The sequence below is a fragment of the Budorcas taxicolor genome, chromosome 1, assembly GCF_023091745.1.
Source record: "Budorcas taxicolor isolate Tak-1 chromosome 1, Takin1.1, whole genome shotgun sequence".
Taxonomy (NCBI): domain Eukaryota; kingdom Metazoa; phylum Chordata; class Mammalia; order Artiodactyla; family Bovidae; genus Budorcas; species Budorcas taxicolor.
Window position 1 is genome coordinate 4,552,213 of NC_068910.1, and position 8,325 is coordinate 4,560,537.

General features: G+C 61.0%; 1 long non-coding RNA gene across 1 annotated transcript; it reads right to left on the minus strand.

Moving 5' to 3' along the window:
- Positions 1–367: 367 nt before the first annotated feature.
- Positions 368–7,530, minus strand: LOC128057555 (uncharacterized). The gene is made up of 3 exons (XR_008200326.1): positions 7,505–7,530; positions 590–684; positions 368–497 (listed from the first exon to the last, which is right to left on the minus strand). It is a non-coding gene; the product is annotated as an uncharacterized LOC128057555 (long non-coding RNA).
- Between the last annotated feature and the right edge of the window lie 795 nt (positions 7,531–8,325).

An 8,325-nucleotide genomic window follows, 5' to 3' on the forward strand; every position in this document is an offset into this window, starting at 1 on the left:
CTGTGAAGAGCCACAGCTTCGACAAAGGGCAACACCACGTGGTTCCAGGAGGATTTCCTGCGGCGGGAGTGGGGGGACCTGAGTCCGTCTTGGGGTGAGCAAGGGCCTCCCTGGGGCAGTGACCCTTGAGCTGAGATCTGCAGGTCGCTCACGGGAGAGCTTTCCCAGCACGAGGACCAGGGCAGCGGCTGGAGTGGGCAGTGCGTGGCCCCTGGAGGCGCAGAGAAGGTGAGCTGGGGGCTCTGCTGGAGGAGGGTGGGGTGGGATGGGCTCTCCAGGCGCTGGAGGGCTGGGCAAGGCCAGGGAGAGCCCCCTGACTGCACAGCGAGCGCGGGAAGCCAGAGATGGCTTTCGGGTTCTTAGGAAGAGGGACTCCTGAGGACTGGGGGACGATGATGTGGTCTGGGGTGAGCAGAGGCAGGGTCCAGGCAGGGACTTCCTAGGTCGGGTGCTTCACCAGCCTGGGGCTTCCTCTTCCAGAGGCTGAGAGCAACAGGCTGGTGGGAGATTCAGAGTTCACTGTGGAGGCATTAAGTTAGAGGGGCCTCCCTGGTCACTGGGGGCAGACTCTGCCCTGTCTGAAACTCACAGAGGTGGGACAGCACCACGCTGACCGATGGCTCTGAAGAGGCCTTCTCATGGACAGCTGCCCAGGGTGGGCGGGGCCGCAGCCCATCAGTTCACCTGCCAGGAGAGAAGCATTGGGGGCCCATGGGGCGTGCCCTGGTAATGCCCGTTCCCCCCAAGCCTGCAGGAACCCATCTCTGGTTGGCTCCCAGTGTGTACGCATCGGTGTGTGGGGGGGGTGTGGGCCAAGCAGGGAAAACATGGGCACAGACGTGGGGAGATGTGTGTGTGTGTCTGTGTGGACGTTGGGGTCGTGTGTACACGTGGGGGATGAGTGTGCAAGCTAAGCTCCACACGGGTAACAGGCTGACGTGAGGGGATGGACACAAGAGCCCACCCTGTGCACTTCTCGCTGGGACTCTGGTCTCTGGAGTGTCCACTGGGCCTGCGCTTGCTGCCCCTAGGACTGCAGGAGGATTTCTTCCTCAAACTGCCAGATTGTTATCAAGCGACAAGAGCCCAATTTCTGCTTTGGAGGGTTCAGTCTGGTCCTGGGCACTTCAGCCTGTGACCTTGAGTGGTCCCGCCTCTGGCCTTAGAAGTTAAGTTAGTATTAGTCCTTCAGTCGTGTCTGACTCTTTGCGGGCCCATGGACTGTCGCCCACCAGGCTCCTCTGTCCATGGGATTCTCCAGGCAAGAATACTGGAGCGGATTGCTATTTCCTTCTCCAGGGGATCTTCCCATTCCCAGGGATTGAACCCAGGTCCTCCGCATTGCAAGCAGATTTGTTACCATTCAGCCACCAGATTAAGCCTAAAGCCTTGGAAGGTCCAGCCCAAGGGCTTAGGAAGGTCCAGCCCTTAACCACGGGCAGGGCAGCCCATGAGCATTACTCAGCCTGGCCACAGTCCCCTGAGTTGAGGAACTTGGAACTGGCCCCTTGGGGACTTTTGGGTGACGCCATCTGTCATCTTACTTAAGTGCAGGCTCCTGACCACAGCCAGGAGGCTCAGGATGAGCCAGCATCCTCACCAGTACTTTCCCGCATCCCTCCCCCACTCCAGGTCAGAGTCTGAGTCCCCAGAGCCCGGGAGCCCCCCCACCCATGTCCTGGTATGCATGTTACATTTCACCACGACCCTGAAACTTCCCTCCTCCCCGTCTCCCTGGCTGAGCCTCCAGGCTTGCCTCTCAGAGTCGGCTCTGGCCTCTCCCCTTCCAGGCAGCCTTCTCTGACCTCCCAGGCTGGGTAAGTGCTCCCACTCTGCACCCCACGGCCCCCCACGGCCCCCCACGCGCCCACACCAAGCGACGATGTGTCTGTTGCTCTGGCTCCCTCCCCACTGGGGGGTGTCTCGGAAGCTGGATCGTGTCGGGGGCATACCTGGGTCCCCCACAGGGACTCAGAGCAGGCTCACGAGAGGGAATGAAGCAATGAGTGAATGGATGGGCAAGGAGATGAACTACAGTCCTCTCGCCACTTTCTTGGCCGGTACCCACTCCTCACAGCTCCAGGGCCCTGGTGTCCGGCTGATGCCCCCTTGCCCTCTCACCCACCTGCCAGGGAAGGCCGACACCCATCCCCCTAGCATGGGGAGGGTTTGTGAGTCTAAAAATACAGATTTTCCTATGAGGACGTGACTTGGCTGGGTTGATCATGCTGGCATCAACTCATTCTCCCAGCTTAGGGCCACAGGCAGGGGCCAGACACCCTGGGGTCCCCGGGCGGTGTGGGGAAGCTTTGGGAACCGAGGGAGCAGGTTTACATCCTGCCTCGCCACTCCCCAGCTGCAGGACCTTGGACAGAGCCCTTCTCTCCCAGCCTCTGTTTCCCCTTCTGCAAAATGAGGGTGAGGCTACATCTCTCGGCTTCACTGGAGCCTCATCACCTTTTTTCCAGCCCCGGGCACACAGCAGAAGACCTACCGGGCCCAAGGCGAAAAATAAAACAGCTACGGTTTACTGAGGCTGCCCAGGAGCTGCACGTGGATGATCACGTTCATTTGTCACAACAGCGGCCCGTGAGGGAGGGCCTTCTATTATACCCATTCTGCAGATGGGAAGCAAGGCAGAGTGGAGCTGAGTGACTTGTTCACAGTCACGGACTGAATGTGTCACCCCGCCTGGACCCAGCCCAGGCCTCCACTGCGTCGCACGTGGCACTGAAGGCAGAACCTGGGAGGTGCTCAGACACCCCATTCTTTCCTCCCATTTGTCCAGAAGGCACCCCGTCCTCCCCTCCCATCAGTCTGAGACGACATCATCCATCCAAGCCCCACCCCTTCCCGCCTCTCCTGGAATCCCTTCTCCATGAAGCAGCCTCAGGGAGACTGTCCAATTGTAAACCTCTTCACGTTGTTTTTCTACAGCTTGAAACCCGGCAAAAGCTCTCGGGGGTAAAGCCTCACCTGTTTTCCTTCATCCGTGACCCCTGAGGACTCCACAGTGGGCAGAGGCCCCCACGCCCTCCCTGCACAGGGCTCACAGCACCCTAGTGGCTGGGTTATTTGGTGAGTGTAAACACCCGGAGGAAGGTCTGCATATGTTTGTTCACTGCCGCTGCCCCAGGGCTAGACCCCTAGCGGGTGCTCCTACACCTAGGCCAGCAAGGAATGGGTCCCTGGGCTGGTCTGGTGTCCAGCTGTACACAGACTTAGTGGTGGGTGCCCAGGCCTGGCGAGGGGTGGGCTGCAGAGACTTTGAGTAGCTGCCGGGGAGGGAGCCCCCAGCACTGGCCCAGCGTCCAGAGGAAGCTATTTCTAGCTCCGGGAAACAGGAAGTGAGTCATGGCCCGAGAAGGCCGGCCGGACGCTCAGCGCCTCGCGCGCGATTGATGAGCGCCTGGACGGAAGGGCCGGCCGTGCCTCGGGAAGCAGGAAGGAGGCCTGGAGGAAGGGGATAGGAGGGGAGACCCTCTCCCCAGCAGAACAGGCGGCCCTGTGGGGCCCCAGAGGAAGCCGGTGAGCTCCACACGGATGAAGCCACCAGCCCATTGTCCCTCCGCACCTGGGGTCGGTCGGCGGGGCAGGAGAGGCCACCTGCCCGAACCTTCCAACCCAACTGACACCCAGCCAGGGCCCGCCCCGGGGGGACCGATGCTCATCCCATCTGCTCCCCTCAGGAGCACGAGCAATCCCTCGTCCCATTTCACAGAAGCCCAAAGACAGGCAGGGGCTTGCCAAGGCCATGGCCACAGAGAGGGCTGCGGGGGACTCGAACCCCACCTGGTGCCACCAGGGAGAGCGATCACAGAGGACAGGAGGCCGCCACCACTAACATCTGGGCAGGTGTCCGAGGCCCCCTGGCTGGGCTCTAGACCCAGTTCAGTTTCTATCTGAAAATAGTAAAGCCAAACAAGTACCTCCACCACCACCCCGGGGCCCCGACTTCCCTGTCTTCACTCAAGAGGCTTGGCTGGTCAGGCCAGAGTCAAAGTCTGGGGTCTGAGGCTGGGACGGTCCCCCCTGAGCTGAGGCTCCCCAGGCAAGTGACCAGGGAAACCCCCTTCCTCCTGGCATCACAGCCTGGGGCCCCAATATGGTTTTGGTCAGGTAGGGGGGCACCACCCTGTGACCATCCATCCGGGACAAGGGGTGGTGCCAGCGGGCTGCCGTTAATCCTGTAAGAGGTGGGGGGGGGGCGTCGCAGGAGAACTTTCACTTCCTCAACTGAACCCATGCCATTCCATCCCTGCCCCTCCGTTCTCACTTCCCCCTCCATGCCACGGCAGGGGTGGGCATCCCCCGCCCCTACAGGAATCGAGGGCTTTGACGCGCCATGCAGCTAACAATGGGCACCCTGAGGGCCCGCCACCGAGGGTGTGCGCCGCGGGTTACAGGGTCGGGGAGAGGCAGAATCAGGCAGGGTGAACCCTTGATGCTTTGCTGGGTGCCTGCATGCATGCCAAGTCGCTTCAGCCGTGTCCAACTCTTTGCAACCCCGTGGACTGGAGGCCGCCAGGCTCCTCTGTCCATGGGATTGTCCAGGCAAGAATACTAGAGTGCCATGCCCTTCTCCAGGGGGATCTTCCTGACCCAGGGATCGAACCCGGGTCTTTTACATTTCCTGCACTGGCAGGCAAGAACTTCACCCCCAGCACCCCATGCGCCGGAGTGCTTTGCTGGGTGGGAGGGGGGAATTTGAAGTTTTTCTTTCGAGTCTCAATTTTCTACGTTTCATCAGAGAAACCTGTGTATTATTTGTGTTAAAGGCAACAGAAGACAAAAGCCACGGGTTGGGAGGATGTGGGTAATGGTGGGTATTTGTTGAGAATCAGAGGCCAGAAGCGCACCTGCACCTACGAAGGGAAGGAGGGTGGGGTCCGGAGCCTGGGGACCGGGCACTCCGAGGGGAGACTACCTCGGCCCAGCCCAGGCCCTGTCGCTGCCCTACAGCCCCAAGGGAGAGACTCAACGCCACCGTGGCGGGGTACCAGACGCTCAGAACAGCTGGCCACCTGTCCGGGGTCACCCACCCAGAAGGTGGGCGGCGCTGCCCACCCCAGACCCTCCTCTCAGACACAACTTCCAGGGCTGGACTCACCTGGCTGGTCCGCAGGTCCCCTCTGAAAGGTAGCACTGGTGGAACCCCAGCTCTGAAGCTCCCCAACAAGTCACCACCGTGCTCTGTGCCTCAGTTTCTCCCGGGTACCTGGGACGGAGCCAGCTAACGCTGGGCACGCACGCGTGGGCATGTACGCGTGGGTCCACACGCACCGCCTCTACTATTTGACGGACATGAAGGAACCCAGTGCCAGGCGCATGCGTAAGGCCGGGCAGGACCGTGGCATCCTCCGTGGGGGCCCAGTATCTGCGCGTGACGGTCAGAGGTTGCCCCCCATTTTACTATCCAGCCCTGTCCCTCTGTCTTTACTGAACCTCAAGGCCTCCGGACCTCAAGGCTTGATGGGAGGCAAGGGCCTTGCTCCTCTGGACGCGCACGTGCCCACCTAGCACGGACCCCATGTGGAAGAGGAGGGACGGAGAGGTTGAGTGACGAGCCTCAGAAAAGGCCCGTAAATGCTACAATCAGCGTTATTTACCGGAGATTTGCGTTTGCAGGACCCTCGGCCCCTGGCGGAGGATGCCAGGAGAAGGAGAGGTGGGCGTGCGGAGGAACCGGTCGCATTACTTTGAGCACGGGTAGCTGAGTGGATCCCTGTGAGTTACAGGTCTGGGGCTCCGCTTTCCCCTCCATGCTCCGGACCCTCCCAGCCAAGAGACCAGACCACCTGATCACCAAGCCCAGCTGCCCGCCTTGGTAAGCTGGTTAAAGCACCTGCAGGGTGCCTCCTGGGCCGGGCGCTGGGGCCCGTTCAAGTTGGTTTCGCCGGGTAGGGCTGTCATCCCCATTTTACAGAGGAGGAAGTTGAGACTCAAGGGGAACTCACTGCGGAGACTGCCAACCAGGGTCGTCAGAGTTCAGCCCTTGTGCACTCCCCAAACGTACCCACTTCTGTGCCTGTACCCACCCCCACCCCGGGACCCCGCCCGACTCGCCCTTTGCCTTCTCCATCGCAGATCAAGGTCCCTGAGTGGACAGTGAGGACCACAGTGTAGGGACCGGGTCCCCCTTCCCATGCTCTACGCGGCTGGTGTCCCCTGAGTGCTGAGTGGAGGAGAGAGCTGTAAACCAACAGGCCCAGCCCGCAGTGGAAGATGAAGTGCCGATGAATGAGAGCAGGAAGGTGCTGACTCCCGTTGTTTGTTTAGCCTGGGTGGGGGAGGTCAGGGAGGGCTTCCTGGAGGAGGCACCAGGCTACCAACAGGGGCAGGGGCTGAGGTGAGGGGGCACAGCCGATGCAAAGACCCAGGGGCGAGAAGGAGCCCTGCATTCTTCCTCGCCCCGCCACCCAGCTCTCCCCTTCCTGACCGCCCCCGACCCCGCGCCCACGCCCATCCTCTCCTGCCCGCGGCTCCTCCAAAGACCGGAAGTTGAGGTGGGAATCCAACCCCGCAGATGAGGAAAAACTGCTCCAAAGGAAAAAAAAAAAAGAAAAAGAAAAAAAAAAACCCACCAAAACCCTTACACACATTAATTCCATTGTTTCCACTCCCAGATCCTGCCTGAAAAACAAAAATAAAATCAAAATCAAACCCCAGCTGGGAGGCTTCTCTGGCAAAGCCTTCAAGTAGGGGGTTGAGTGGAGGAGGCGCCACCCCCATCCCCTGCAGAGACCCCACGCCCCTTGGACCTGCGCCTCTGCCAGCCCCTCAGTGGGGTGAGCACCGTGGGGGCCGGTTGCCTTCCCTGGCCAGTTCACTCAGACCCCTTCACACCCATAAAACTGAGGGGCTGGGAACACAGCGGAGCTGGGATTGGAATCTGGATCTTTGTGACCCTCAGAACGCACTAGCTTGCTCCCAGTCCACGGGGCACTGGGAGCAGGTACGGAGGAGTAAGTGTTGGTAGGGGTTGCCTCCTGCACTTCCGGCTGGCTCTGCTCATACGTCCAGCAACGGGGAGCTCGCTCCTCACAATCAGCCATCTTCGCCTGTTTGCATTGTCAAGAGTTGTCTGTCCACTCCTGCCGGACCCCGGACCTAGCTCCTAAACTCTGATAGTGACACACGGGAGGCTCTGTCGGGACCAGGACTGGAGTGGCAGCCTGGTGGGACACTTTTCGGAAATGGGAACAAGAAGTGGGAGGCCACAGGAGGAGGGTTAAGTCTGGCCCCTCCTGGCACTGTGGTCCCTCGAGCGAGTCCCCTGGAGCCTCCCGCCATCCCAGGCCTCTTACGGCCCGGTGGGCAGTGTCCTTGTCTCATGCCAGGCCCAGAGGGTGCATCTTGTCTCCCTAGGGGCCTCTGAGGTGGGCGTGATTAGGCCCATTTTATGGATGGGGTCAATGAAGCACAGGACGCGCCCAAGGCCGGCCACGCCGGACCCCATGTGGGGGCCCCGGCGCCCCGCTTCCCACTTCCCTCCGGGGCTGACCTCAGCAGCCCCTGGCCGGGCTTTTCCCAGAGCTGAGGCCGGAAGCACAGGTCCCGAGTGTTTGTTCAGGCTGGGCCGGGGCTCCGGGCAGGCGAGGAGGAAACGGCCGCAAGATGTTTGTCCAAGTGGGGGGGTCAGGATCCACAGCCAGGAGCTGGGAAGGAAGTGCCAGAGGAGGAGAAGTCAGCTGGAGTCAGCAGGCCCGGGGCCTCGCCTGCCTCTCCTCTCCTCGGGGGCAGGGCTGCACACAGTAGGCACCTGCTGGATAAGGAAGCCAGGGCCCCACCCCCACCCCTCCTCTGCTGCACCCTCCCAGCTACGTCCTTTGGGAAAACCTCCTGGCCCTGCACCCTGGAACAAAGAGTCTGGCTGCTGCTCCCCACCCACTATGCCACCCAGGTCCGGCCACCAGCTTCCAGCCTGGACTGGGCAGTAGCCGCCTCACTGGTCTCAGCCCCCCCATCCTCCTCCCCCCCACCCAGTCTATTCCCCGCCCGCCTTGGCGCCAGAGGGATCCTTATTAATATGCAAATCAGATCTTGTCTCTTCTTGCACAACACTCAGCCAGGCCCCCACCTCCCCGAGAGCAAAAGCCATCTGTCAGGGGCTGAATTGTGTCCCCAGATTCACATCCTCAAGTCCCACCCCCCAGCACCTCAGAATGTGACTGGATTTGGAGACAGGGCCTTTCAAGGGGTGATTAAGTTGAGGTCATATGGGTGGGCCCCAGGCCAACGGGACCAGTGTCCTTATAAGAAGAGATTGGGGCACAGACAAGTCTCCGCACAGAGTGATAACGGGGCCATCTGCAGGCCAAGGAG